Below are 15220 nucleotides of genomic sequence, written 5' to 3'. Positions count from 1 at the left end.
GAGGCCCTGGGTTCAACCCTCAGCACCACATAAAAATAAATAAAAATAAAGACATTGTGACAATCTACAATTTAAAAATATTAATAAATAAATAATCAAAATAAAGGTATTGTGTCCATCTACAACTAAAAATTTTTCTAATAAAAAGATGAGATTAGAAATGAACAATGAAAGCTATTCTTTTTGCTTTCGCATATAGATATAAAATTGTTTGACCACAAGTTACTGAAAATTCTCCTTTCATCATTTAATTTCTTGGATACCTTTTGAAATCAATTGGCCAACTTTGTGTGAATCTATTCCTAGACTCTCTATTCTATTCAAATTACCTATGTTTGTCATTTACTAATATCACACAGTTTTGAATGCACTAGTTTTATGAGTCTTGAGATAAAGTAGTGTGATTACTCCAGTTTTGTTCTTATTTTCAAAATTGTTTTGACTATTGTCAAAGAATAACAATCCTAAATGGGCGCATGCCTAACAAGATTTTAAAATACATGAAATAAAAACAAACCTTTGTTTATTCATGAAAATTTAAGAATTAGCTACAAATTTCTGTAAAGATACCCTAATGGGATTTTTATTAAATCTAGAGATCAATTTGGGGAGAGTTGAGAATTAACATGCTACCAATATTGAGTGTTTCAATTCACAAACAGTATATGCTCCATTTATGTAGGTCTTCTTTTATTTTTTATGTAAATAATTTGGAATTTTTAGCATGTATTTCATAGATTTTACCTAAGTACTTTATATTTTATAATATTGTAGAGATATTCTTTACAAATTTCAATTTCTAATAGTTTATTGTTAGTTTATAGAAGTATATATAATTGATGTTTACATATTGACCTTGAATCCTGTGAACTTTCCTAAATTCCCTTATTAGTCTCAGTTGCTATTTTATGCACTCTTTGGTTTTCTTTTCTTTCTTCCTTTTTTTTTTTTTTTTCCTGGTATTGGGGATTGAACCCAGGGGCACTTAAGCACTGAGCCACATCCCCAGCCCATTTTTATATTTTATCTAGAGAAAGGGTCTTGCTAAATTGCTCAGGGCCTCACTAAGTCACTGAGGCTGGCTTTGAGCTTACAATCCTCCTGCCTCGGCCTCCTGAGCCACTGGGATTACAGGTGAGCACCACTGAGCCCAGCTCTTTGGGATTTTCTATTTAGATGATTAGGGTGTCAAAAATAAATAAATAATTTTCTCTCCAATACAGAGATTCATTCAAATACTTATTGAGCAGCGAAGGAGATATGAAGGTGATTAAAACATGGTCAAATAGCAATATGTAAAGTTTGCTGAATCACAGCAGTTAAAAAGAAAGTGCTTTAAGAAATCAAGAGAGATTTCCTCCAGTCTGGGTGGCAAGTCAGGAGAGGGGATTAGATTAAAACAGAAGACATCAGTCTGGATTGTTGATGATAATATGGACTATATTTGTCTCTCCTTTTCCTCTCTTTCCATCCTTAGGCTTAATTTACCAGTATTGCCCATAATTGTTCAGTGTGTTCTTCTTTTCTTACATTTTTTACTTAATGCCCTTTATAGAACTAGGTTCTTTTGGTGTTTTCTATGTTTTGAAGGATTCTTGACCTTTTGATCTTGGTATTGATGGTTTTGCGTCTTTTCCATTATTATTATTTTTTAATTTTCCTTTTTTCCCAGTGCCAGGGATCAAACCCAGGGCCTGTGCATACTGAGCTACATCCCAAATCCTGAGTTGCTTTATTTTGGTTCATTCTTTATTCAAGTACCTTTTTTGGTACTAGGGATTGAACCTAGGAAAGTTTAACCACTGAACCACATACCCAGCCCTTTTTATTTTATATTTTGAGACAGGTTCTTGCTAAATTGCTTAAGGCCTCTCTAAGTTGCTTTGAATTTGCAATCTTCCTGCCTCAGTTTCCCAAGTTATTGGGATTATGTGGGATTACAGGTGTGCACCCGCACCCCTGGCACAACCACCATTCTTTTTGTCTGTATGAAATTGGCTATTCCAGGTACCTCATATAAGTGGAATTGGATGTAGTATGTGTATGTGGGGGTATATGTGTGTGTACACAAATACGCAGTTATAGATTTATGATTGGAATATACACACATGCAAATATTGTATGATTCCATTTATATGAGATAACCCAGGACAAAATATATATGTTTATTTATTTTTAATTAAGTTCATAATATAGCAGCAAGCATGAGGAGGAGGTTATAGGTAAGGGAAACTCTGAGGTTTTCCAACATTTCACACAGAATTGAAAGGTAAGCAAAGTGATTTGAGATAGAAAAAGAAAATGGGGGGCTGGGATTGTGGCTTAAGCGGTAAAGCACTTGCCTCGCATGTGCGGGGCGCTGGGTTTGATCCTCAGCACCACATAAAAAAATAAAATAAAGATGTTGTGTCCACTGAAAACTAAAAAATAAATAAAGAAAGAAAATAGGTTGTAGTTTAGGACAACTACTCTGGAGAACAAGACGGAGTCACACCAAGCCTATTTATTTATTTTTCATCTGCATTCATTTTATTTTTCTTATTGCACTGGTTGGGCCTTAGTGTTTGTTTTTTGGTACTGAAGAGTAACCCAGGAGCACCTGAGCATTTCATTTTTTATTTTGGGACAGTGTCTGGCTAACTTGCTTAGGGCTTCATTAAATTGCTGAAGCTGGCCTCAAATTTGCAATCTACCTGCTTCAGCCTCCCAAGTCACTGGGTTTGCAGGTGTGTGCCCCTACACCTGGCTAAGTCAGTGTTGAATACAAACAATGAGATTGACCATCCTTCCTTTGTCTGATTTTGGGGAAAACATTCAGTCTCTCATCATTGTGTTAGCTACATGTGCCCTCTAGTAAAATGGAGGAAGTTTCCTTCTATTCTTGGTTTGATAAACTTTTTAGAAATTTAAGTATAGATCTTTTCCTGCTTCTATGGATACGGTCATATGGTTTTTCATTTCATTTCATTTATTATAGTAAATTACATTCACTTTAAAATGTTATGCTAGCATTCCATTCTTTACACTAAACCCCCAACTTGTCATGAAGTATTAACATTTTTGTGAATTTCTGCAGTTTGCTAATATTTTAAAAGTTTTTTGTGACTATGTGCATGTTCTGTCTCCTTCTCTTACTGTCACTCCCTTTCTTCTACTGCTTCTCCTTTTTATTTTGTTTGTTTTATTATCACTCAATGAGTTGGGAAGCATTCTTTACTATTTTCTGGTGGAGTGTGTGCAGAATGGTCATAATCTCTTCAAATGTTATAACTCACTGGTGAAACCTAGAATTCTCTTTTTGGGATTATAAATTAATTTTCTTTAATAGATATAGGGATCTTTAGTTATCGGTTTCTTTTTTCCTGGAGGTGGGTACCAGGGATTGAATTCAGGGGCACTAGACTACTGAGCCATACCACCATCCCTATTTTGTATTTTATTTAGAGACAGGGTCTCACTGAGTTGCTTAGTGCCTCATTTTTGCTCAGGCTGGCTTTGAACTCATGATTCTCCTGCCTCAGACTCCTAAGCCGCTAGGATTACAGGAGTGCACCACCACGCCTTTTTGAGGGAGCTTTGTTATTTTGTGTTTTTAATGGAATTAGTCTGTTTCATCTATTTTTATTTATTCATTTTATTTATTTATTTTCAGTGTTAGGGCTTGAACCCAGGGCCTTTTGCGTGCTGGGCACTCTACCACTGATTCATATCCCCAGTCTTCTCATCTAAATGACTGTATTTCTAGAAATAAATTTTTTATCAAATTCCCCTATTGTTCATGTAATGTTTGTAATGTCTCTGGTGATGGCCCCTCTTCCATTCCTAATATGATAATTTGTTTTCTTTATTTTTTCTTGGTTAGTTTGGCTAACAGTTTGTGTATTTTGTCTATCTTTTCATTGAATCAGTTTTTGGTTTCATTGTTTTCTTTATTATTTTTCTGGGCTCAATTTCATTTCACTCTGTCATTTCCTTCTTTCTACTTGCTTTTCATTTATTTCCACCTCTTCCAGATTCTTAAGCTAGGAGTTTTGGCTATACATTTAACACTTTTTTAATATTTTGTCTAACATGAGCATTCAGTTTTGTAAATTTCTTCTAACTATGCTGTAATCCACAAATTTTGATGTGTTATATTCCATTCTCAGGCAATTAAATTTTTTAAAAATTTCCTTGAAATTTACACATGGTTTATTAAGTGTATTGTTTAATTTCCAAGTACTTCATGATTTTTCTGATGTTCCTTTGTTTTCTTGTTTAATCCTGTTCTGGTCAGAAAATGTATGGGGTATATGGTTCTTTTTTCCCAAGTGATATTTTTATAGTGGCAAAACATCCATAACCTAAAATTTATTTTCTTTTGATAGGATACCCATTTATAATTATGTCATGTCTCTCTTTAAACCTAACAATACTTTTTTCAAATTTCTTTCAATGTAAGCTCTCCAAAATCATGAACTGGATGTACTTCATCTCATTTTCCCCAGTCGCATATTTTTTTTCCTTTTTTTTAAAAACATCAAATTGTATACATCATTTATTTATTTTTATGTGGTGCTGAGAATTGAACCCAGTGCCTCGCACCTCCAGTTAAGTGTTCTTCCACTGAGCCACAACTGCCCCCCCAAGTCACATATCTTATTCTAATTTAGTCAGAAAATTCAGTAGTTTGCATGTTTCTAAAAACAGAACTATTAGAACAAGTTGAGAACGGTGTAGTGAATAAAGCATGCAACCTCCAAATACAAGGCATATCAAAAGAGAAAAGTTTTAGAGAGCATTCAATATGGTGGTTGGAACTAATAGAGTGCATGGAGTTCCAAATCCTCTATGGAACCCCCTGATGTGGTTTTTTTTTTTTTTTTTTTTTCAACATGTTTAGATCTCTAGCTTGATTCCTTGTTTATACTTTCTTGAAACTAATGTTCTAGCAAGTGTTAGTGGAACTGAGCATCAGAGTGATCCCCAGAGCCAGAATGCACACACTCCCACTCTCTAAATGCCAACCTAAATTCCTGAGGAAGCTGAGATCTACTTGATATCTATTTCTAGATCTCAGAATAGTGGAGAATTTTTGTCAGGTTGTTTTTAGTCCTAACAAGGCAGCATAAGCTAGCATAACTGGCTGTGTAATTCATGGAGGAAACAGTAACCCACCCCCTCCCCCCAACCTCCACTACTTACTCATGGCTGTTATTTTCCTGGTATAGGCCTTTCAGAAAGAAAGGGGAGAAGGAGGTCATAAACCAGAAAACAGTGCTTACATCCAAAGACAGAGAACACTATTTTTGGTGAGCTTTGGCAGAAAGATTAAATGATGAAAAAGGGAGAATACACTTTCTGTGTCTCAGGATTTCTGTTCTGGTATATGAAGATTATGATAATGCCTGAAATAATTGAAAGAATTTATTGTGTTGTAAAACTCTGAGTAATGTTAGTTATTAAGATTCCTTTTTATATGCACCAATATGATTTATCATCATAATAATTTAGTTTTAAATAAAAAGTTGATCCTTCTTATCTCTTTCAAGTTACTTGTTTGTGTTAGGAAGAAGCAGTTGGCATTTCAGCAAATTATTTTTAAAAGTCCTTTATGTTTAATATTTACTGTTCTGCTTTTCCATTTTCAACCCGATGGTTAAACCCATCCACATTATTCTCAATGAATCAAGGTTCATTTGAGGTTATTTTAAGTATCCACAATATTTTCACAAACATACATGGTGTATTTTATCTTTCCTTTCTTTTTTTTAGTATCAGGGATTGAACCCAGGGACACTTTACCACTGAGCTAAATTCCCAGTTCTTTTGATTTTTATTTCATTTTTTCAAATTTTGAGATAGAGTCTCATTAGGTTGCTGAAGATGGCCTCAAATTTTCAATCCTCCTGCTTCATCCTCCCAAGTGGCTAGGATTAAAGGCATGCACCACTGTGCTGGGCGGTGCATTTTATCTTTTAAAGACTAAATCAGGGGCTGGGATTGTGGCTCAGCGGTAGAGTGCCCCCCTAGCATGGGTGGGACCCGGGTTCGATCCTCAGCACCACATAAAAATAAAGGCATTGTGTTGTGTCCATCTACACCTAAAAAAATATATATTAAAAAAAAACTAAATCAAAAAGCTAATAATCTTTCCTCTGCTATTTCTAAAATATATCACCTCTAAGTACCAGTCTTCATGTTCTCAGAATTCATCTCCATTCATCACTACTGCTCAAGATATGTGTGTGTGTACATATATATGAGATATGTACATCTTTCTATATATATCAAGATAAGGCCAGGTGCAGTTAGAGCTTCACTATGTAATCTTTATGCAAAGCATAGTTTTAAAATCTGCGTATAAAGTATGTATTTTTTGTAAGTATGTGAGAAGGATAAACATAATTAAAATATAAATGTTATATTTTATGTTTATTTAGCACAAATTATACTGACAGTATTTAGGGATTTAGCTCAGAGGTAAAGTGCCTGCCTAGCATGTGCAAGGCCCTCAGTTCAACCCAAAAAAAAACAAATTATACTGACTTTTTTTACATAATTCAAAATAATTTAAAGATTTTTGTGTGCTTTAGTATCATCTCTTTGAACATCATATATCTGTATGCATATGACCATTGATTGAAGCTTTATGGAATTCTATTGAAGACATACTCTGGAAAGTTTGAAAAAGGAAAAGATCTCCAAGTCACCTTGCTTATTTGTAATTCATTTTTGTCAAATGTTTCTTTGCAAGTATGAAATGTAGAAAGTTCTCAGTTATTTGATTTTCTCAACTGCTTGCGCTCTAAATACATAAGAGAATTTTTGCATTGGAGAGGTAAAAATATATTCATAATGACTAAGAAGAATTGGCATTTGTGAATGAGAAAACAAATAAATATTTGTAGGTTTATATTAATAAATATGAATATGAATATTTAATTTTCTGAATGATTATCAATATTAATTATCCAGTTTCTCACTATTAAAATTGAATGACCAGGGGGCTGGAGTTGTGGCTCAGTGGTAGGGTACTTTCCTAGCATGTGTGAGGCACTGGGTTCAATTCTCAGGACCACAAATAAATAAATAAATAAAGTTCATTGACAACTAAGAAAATATGTTTTAAAAAAATTGAGTGACCAGATTTTCAAGTTAAAACACCCAACAGATTAAAAGTTATAATTTAAGTACTTTTTGTATTTTCTGTAATTAAGAGGCAAATATGAGTAATTCACAAAGACACATTATTTTATTTATTTTTGTTTTGTTTTTCCAGTGCTGGGGATCAAACTCAAGGCATTGTACATGATGGGCAAGTACTCTATCATTTAGTTATATTACCCAGCCCTATTATTTATTTTAAAATTTATAACATAAGTGGAATAAAACATCAGAGTAAGGTATTGAATGAATATGATAATAGTTTATATATAATTTTAATAAATAATATTTATGATATTATTGACTCCTTTGTGCCATGTACAGTCCTAGATTTTATCCAGTTATCTCATTTAACTTATCATATCCCACTGCCATATCTCCATTTTATAGATAAAGACATTGAGCCCCAGAATATGAGTTAACTTGTGCCATATCAGAAATCTAGTGTGGGACAGAACCATAATTTTGACAAAGATTTCTGAACTCATTATCTGAGGATTTGCATGAGTTTATGTGTATTTGTGTGTGTGTGTGTGTGTGTGTGTGTGTTAATATACAAGACTCTGTAATATTTTCAATTTATTATAAGAGGAAGCTAGTATCTAATTGTAAGTGACCAAAGATTTATATAATTATTAAGAACTTTCAAAAATATATGTGTATATTCACATTGTATATCTTTTGAGTATATCTATTTTTTTGTTCATTTTCCCTCCTTAATGGAATATGATTATCTTCTATTTTGATAGAAATATGAAAAAAAATTGAAAACCCAAAGTTTCTCATAATGGCTAAGAAATCAATCTTAGAAATGCTATAAACAACCTACCTCTAAATAACTCACAAATATCAGTTTTAAATTTATGTTTTACATTTTAATTTTTTCTTTTTTTTTTTTTTAATCAAAACTCTACATTTGGGGCCTGGGCTGCAGCTCAGTGGCAGAGTGTTTGCCTAGCATGTGCAAGGCCTGGGTTCAATCCTCAGCACCACATAAGAAAATTTAACAAATAAAATAAAGGCATTCTGTCCATACACAACAACAAAATGTTTTTTAAAAATTCATCTGGGAAAATAAAGAGATCTGGAATAGATTAAACAATCCTTAGCAAGAAGAGTGAAACAGGTGGCATCACTATACCAGACGTTAAACTACACTACAGAGCAATAGTAACAGAAACAGCATGGTATTGGCACCAAAATAGACTGGTAGACCAATGGTACAGAATAGAGGACACAGAGACTAACCCACATAATTACAGTTATTTTATATTAGACAAAAGTGCCAAAAACATACATTGGAGAAAAGATAGCTTCTTCAACAGATGGTGCTGGGAAAACTGGAAATCCGTATGTAACAAAATGAAATTAAATACCTATCTCTCACCAGGCACAAAACTCAACTCAAAGTGGGTCAAGGACCTAGGAATTACACTAGAGACACTGCATCTAATAGAAGAAAAAGTAGGTCCAAATCTCCATCATGTCAGATTAGGCCCTGACTTCCTTAATAAGACTCCTATAGTACAAAATTTAAATCAAGAATCAATAAATGGGATGGATTCAAACTAAAAAGCTTCTTCTCAACAAAAGAAACTACCTGTGAGATGAATAGAGAGTCTACATTTTGGGAGTAAATTTTTACCACTTGCACATCAGATAGAGCATTAATCTCTAGGGTATATAAATAACTCAAAAAGCTAAACAACAAAAAAACAAATAATCCAATGAATAAATGAGCCAAGGAACTTAACAGACACTTCTCAGAAGATGATATACAATCAATCAACAAATCTATAAAAAAATGTTCAACATCTCTAGCAATTAGAGAAATGCAAATCAAAACTACTCTAAGATTGTATCTCACTTCAGTCAGATGGCAGCTATTAAAAATACAAACAACAATAAGTGTTGACGAGGATGTGGGGGGAAAGGCACACTCATACATTGCTGGTGGGACTGCAAATTGGTGCAGCCAATATGGAAAATAGTATGGAGATTCCTTGGAAAACCGGGAATTTGACCCAGCCATTTGACCCAGCTATTCCTCTCCTCAGTCTATACCCAAAGGACTTAGAAACAGCATACTACAGGGACATAGCCACATCAATGTTTACAGTAGTACAATTCACAATAGCTAAACTGTGGAACCAACCTAGATGCCCGTCAGTAGATGAATAGATAAAGAAAATGTGATATATATTGCCGCAGTCTGGCTGGGCACAAATAACCGAGCCGCCACAAAGCCTTGTAGGTTCAAACAGCAACTCTTTATTCCCCAACTCTCACCAGCACTGCACACACACTACTCGGGAACACACTCTTTCCACCGGGCTCCGCGCGCCCAATCTCCCCGAACGCCCGTGAGAACTGCACGGGAACTCCAAAGTAGCGGGCACCCGATATATATATATATCATGGGGGAAATGGGGATAAGAAGACAGTGGAATAAGATGGATATCATTACCCTAAGTACATGTATGAAGACAGGAATAGTGTGAATATACTTTGTATATAACCAGAGATATGAAAAATTGTACTCTATACGTGTAATATGAATTGTAATGCATTCTTCTGTCATATATAACAAAGTAGAATAAAAAATAAATTTAAAAAAACTTGCTACATAGACTATCATTTTCCCCACCCAACAGATAGTACATTGGAGCTGAAAGAAAGCAAAAGCAACATATCCCAGATTGCACCATTGTAATTATGCTGGGATTTGAACCAAAGTAACCAAACACTTCCTTGTTCTTGTTAAGACCTTATTTGGTAGGACCTTATTTTGCCTTAGCACAAAGATTTCCCAAGAATAGATGCTAAAAATTAATTTCTACAACTCACCAATTCACCTTGTCATGAGTTTGGAAAGGCCTGTGTTATATCCTTTTATATTTCAAAACTGAGTTGTTGAATGATACTGATCTAATATCAAGGTGGATATTTTTAAATATTTCAGTTGATTAGTACTTATGAATCACCTTTCTATATGGCATTCTGCATTTATCACGGGATAACTCTCTTGCATTGTTATAATATTTCTGCCCAAATCAAAATAATTTAAAAAAATATGAAATGAGGGAAAAAATAAAAAAATAAATTTAAAAATTTATTGATTGGGTTGTTTGTGGGGCTTTTTTTTTTTTGGTGTTAAGTTTTTAGGTTCTTTGTATATTCTGGATATTAATCCCTTATCCTTTGCTGTACAGAAGATTTTTAGTTTGATGGCATCCCACATATTGATTTTTGGTTTTCTTTCTTGCACTATGGGGGTCTTGTTAAGGAAGTTGGTGCCAGTACCTATATGATGGAGTGTTAACCTATATGTTTTCTTCTAGCAGTTGTAAAATTTCTGATCTAATTCCTAAGTCTTTGATCCATTTCAATTTGAGTTTTGTGCAGAGTGAGAGATGGGGCCCTAGTTTCATTTTTCTTCATATAGCTGTCCAGTTTTCCCAGCACCATTTGTTAAAAAGGCTCTCCTCCAAAATATATTTGAGCACCTTTGTCAAATATCAGATGGCTGTAGGCATGTGAATTTGTCTCTTGTGTTTTCTATTCTGTTCCACTGGTTTTCATGTCTATTTTGATACCAATACCACGCTGTTTTTGCACTTCTGTAGTATAATTCAGATCAGGTTCCTACTTTTTAAAGAAACTAGGTTAACATACGCCCCACACATAATTTTTGGTTAGAGTAATGTATGATATTTTAACTGTGTTAAGTAGTTTCAACATCTAATTCATATAGTGATGACTGCATTGCTTCATAATTTAAATTTTTTTCCTGTTAATTTTTTCCTTGCTTATTTAATTTTTTGTTGTATACCCACTCTGTTCCCCACCACCACCACCACCAATAAATTCACATACATTGATTTATCTATCAATTTTACTTTTTCCTTGGAGACATCCGTTATTAAGCTTGCCATCCTCCATTTAAAAAAATATTTATTTATCTTTTTAGTTGTAGTTGAATACAATACCTTTATTTTATTTATTTATTTTATGTGGTGCTGAGGATCAAACCCAGGGCCCTGCACATGCTAGGAAAGCACTCTACTGCTGAGCCACAATCCTATCCCCCACCATCCTCCATTTTTGACTAGTTTCTCATTATGTCTTGGTGACTTCTAATCACCCCCAGCCTAGTGATTTTCTTTGTTTCTTTTCTATAAGGTTTATATGTCTTAAAATATCTTTATTTTTCTTGACTGTTGGCTTGCCTGGGTTTGAAATTCTAGTTTAGGTAGAGCACTTACCTAGCATGTGCAGGGACTTGGGTTCAATCACCAGCACCACAAAAAATAAATAAATAATAAAATTCTAGTTTAGAAATAATTTTCCCTCTGATTTGTAAGGGCATTGCTTCATGTCTAGGACTACTTTTTTCTGACTTCTGAGGTAAAATGTTTCTGTCTAATTCTCTGAATAATGAGGTTTTTCAGTCTGGCTATGGGAACAGGGACTATTTCCACAGATGGATTAGCTCCAAGGATTATTTCCTCTAATCCTTTTGGTTGTTCTTTTCCCAGCCTCAGGTAATTTTTCATTATGCATGTGTTTGTTGATCAGCACTCAGTTGACTCTAGAGGTAATCTCTTCAGGTCTCTAGAGATCTTTCTCTTTGCTGCCCCAGTACTTTTCCTTATAGACTCTAATTAGCAACTTTATCCCCTTGAGAATCCCAGATTAGGGAATCTCCACAACTCAAGGAGATCAATGACTCCTGAGCTCCTTCACCCTGCACCATGGTCTGGAAACCAGGTAAATTGGGACAATTATAGGACTCATCTAGCATGTGCTATTCAGTTTTCCCAGCACCTTGTGTCAGTCACTGTTCTTTATTTCCTATATCTAATATTTGGAAACCATCAGTTCATGTATTTTGTCTGTTCTTTGAGTTGTTTTAAGCAGGAGGATAAATCCAGTTCCTGTTACTTGATTTTGTTTTTGTGGGATTTTTGGTGGGGTTGTTGGAGTACCAGGGATTGAACTCAGGGGCACTAGACCACTGAGCCACATCTCCAGCCCTAGTTTGTATTTTACTTAGAGACAGGGTATATCAGAGACAGGGTATATCACTGAGTATATCATTGCCTCACTTTTGCTGAGGCTGGCTTTGAACTCTCAATTCTCCTGCCTCAGTCTCCCAAGCTGCTGGGATTAAAGGTGTGTGCCATGCCACCCAGCCTGTTACTTGATTTTGACTGAAGCAGAATTCCATTGCCAGACTGTACACTTTTAAATCTTCCTGTCTTTGCTCATAAAGTTCCCTCTTTTAGATTATCCACTTAGTGAAGTTTTTCTCATATCACAAGACAGGTCAAACATTACCTCCATTATGCAGCCTAATCCTAACCTCCGGGGGAAGAAGTAACCATTCTCCTCTTTGTGCTCCTATGAGACTTACTAGATCATATTTCAACTATAATATGTATCACATTTTGTAGTTGAAATATGATGCAGTATGTCTCATGGGAGCACAAATATTTACAGTAAATATGATACAATTTCTTGATTAGGTATCTGACTTTCCTGTTTGAATATGAAAGGAAATGGGTTTTGATTCCATTGGTGTTAGATAAATTCCTCAAATCAAATTCATGCAAGAATTGGGACTACCATGATAAAAAGATATTTTCCCTATTGTATCAGTCAGAGTTCTCCAGTGAAACAGAGCCAATAGGACACACACACACACACAAACAGACACATAGACACACAGACACACACAGGCTCATATGCTTATGAAAGCTGAGAGGTTTCATGATTTTCTGTCTATTAGTTAAGAGACATAGGAAAGCCAATGGTATAGTTTGAAGATCCTGGGAACCAGAGAGCCAATAGTGTAGCGTCCAGTTCAGGCTTGAAAGCCTGAGAACCAGGAGAACTGAGGGCAGAAGATCAATGTTTTAGCTCAAGCAGTTAGGCAGAGAGAGAATTAAATCTTCCTCCACCTTTTTGTCCTATTCATATCCTCAATGAATTGGATGATGTCCATTCACATTGGGGAAGTCCATCTGCTTCATAAGTCCACCTATTCAAATGCTAATCTCTTCCAAAAATACACCTGTAGTAGTCAGCTTTTCATCACTATAACAAAATATCTGAGACAGGCTACTTGTGAAGAAAGGGTTTGTGTACCTGACAGTTTTGGAGGTTCAAAGTTCAAGCAGAATAGTGCAGGCTGTCTGCCAAAGGCTGGTCCTTGGCTGTATCACCTCATAGCACAAATAGCTATGGTTGGAGCATGAGCAGAAGCAAGCAAGTGGTTACATCTTGAGCCAGGAGGAGATAGAAGATAAGAGGAGCCAGACTTGCTCCTTTTTAACAATTGTTTTATGACAACTCAAGGGATTCCAGGAGAATTACCTCATGCCCCAAGTGTCCTTAGGAACTCCCATATAGGCCCCTTTCTTAAAGATTCCACCACCTCCAACAGTATTACCCTGGTTCTAAGCCTTTAACACATGAACATTTGAAGGGACCATATCTGAATCATTGCACTCTCACAGACATACACAAAATAACATTTAGCCAGCTATTTAGGCATCCCATGACCCAGTCAAGTTGACACAAAATTAACCATTATACCCACCTTTAAGAAATTCATAGTATAGGAAAGGGACATCCTTTTAGGTCAATAAGCAATCACAATATCATATACAGCAGTCTGTACCAAATGCTTTGTACTGTAAAGAAAGAAACATTAGAAAATAAAAGAGTCTGTAGAGGTATCACAGGAGTATTATTGCTCCATCTGAAATTTGAGGGCTAATTAGGAATCTTTTTTAAAATTTTTCTTAGTTACACATGGACACAATATCTTTATTTTGTTTATTTATTTTTTGTGGTACTGAGGATCGAACCAGTGCCTCACATGTGCAAGGCAAGCGCTCTGCCGCTAAGCCACAAATCCCAGCCCTAAAATAAGAATCTTTAGGTAAGACTAGTTAAAAGAAATTCTACTTGTTAAAAGAAATTCTACTTCCACCATGGGTGGAAATACAGAGAAAGAAAACATGGTGTGTTTGAGTAAAAGTAAATAACTTGGCTACTTAGATACTGTTTCTGTATTATTCGTAAGTGTTTAGAAAAGGTAAAACAAAGCCATATTAACCCTCAATATTTGTGCCTACTCTATGCTATGCTCTGCTAGAGTCGTTCAGGCTGCAATGATGCGTAAAAGGTGATTCAATCCTTGCTCCCTCCTGTATAACTAATAGCCAACATTGATTCCTTAAGGCCTAATATAGATCATACATGTAGAATAAAATAGCATCTAATTATCTTACCAGAGTAAGCAAATTAAGTACTTCTGAGGCAAACACATGTAGCAAAAATTCCAAGTGGAATTATTTTAGGACAGTAAGTCCGGTTCTCATCAGAAGTGGCCTAGGCATGTCCTCTGTGCTCAGGGAATGCAAACTAATACTAATATTAGCTTTATCAACACATAGGAATGAAGGGCAGAAGGAAGGAAGAAAAAGAGGAAGGAAGGCAAAACTGCTGCCCCCAAAGGCAATTAAAAGTATTTTTGTTCTACCTCCTGTTTTTGTATTATACTTGTTACTCTTTGTATTAGTCCATTATGTTTAGTTTAGCTAAATACTGGCTTAGAGTGATACCAAATAAACTATGTTTACATGATTGATTTTCTCTTCTATCTGTGGAGACCTGTATTCATGGAATACAAGGGATTTCTTGTAGGATGTTATTTGCACTTTTAATAAGCAACAGAGTTAAGTCAATCTAAAACAAATAAATCTAGAAGAATAAGAGGCTAAAGGTGGGGGGGGGGGTCTCTTGGACCCTATTTAACTAAAGAATTGCTGTTATCTGAACATTGCATATGTGTTTGAAATAGATCCCAGGAGGAGTTTGTGTAGCATTTTAAAATGGAGAAGAGAGAAGAGTTTGATATTTTCTGCCCTGATCTCATTGAAATGCATTTTTTCCCTTCTTTTGCTCTAATGTATTCTTCCTCAAAAGGACAGAATTCAAGCCTGATGCAGTGTGAGAGAAGGGGTTAGTCCTTTCTATAAACTCTTAGATTTGAAAAACAGGC

Source organism: Marmota flaviventris, chromosome 16 (genome assembly GCF_047511675.1).
Source record: "Marmota flaviventris isolate mMarFla1 chromosome 16, mMarFla1.hap1, whole genome shotgun sequence".
Classification (NCBI taxonomy): Eukaryota; Metazoa; Chordata; class Mammalia; order Rodentia; family Sciuridae; genus Marmota; species Marmota flaviventris.
The sequence above is the reverse complement of the archived record's forward strand: the minus strand, read 5'-3'. Positions refer to the sequence as shown.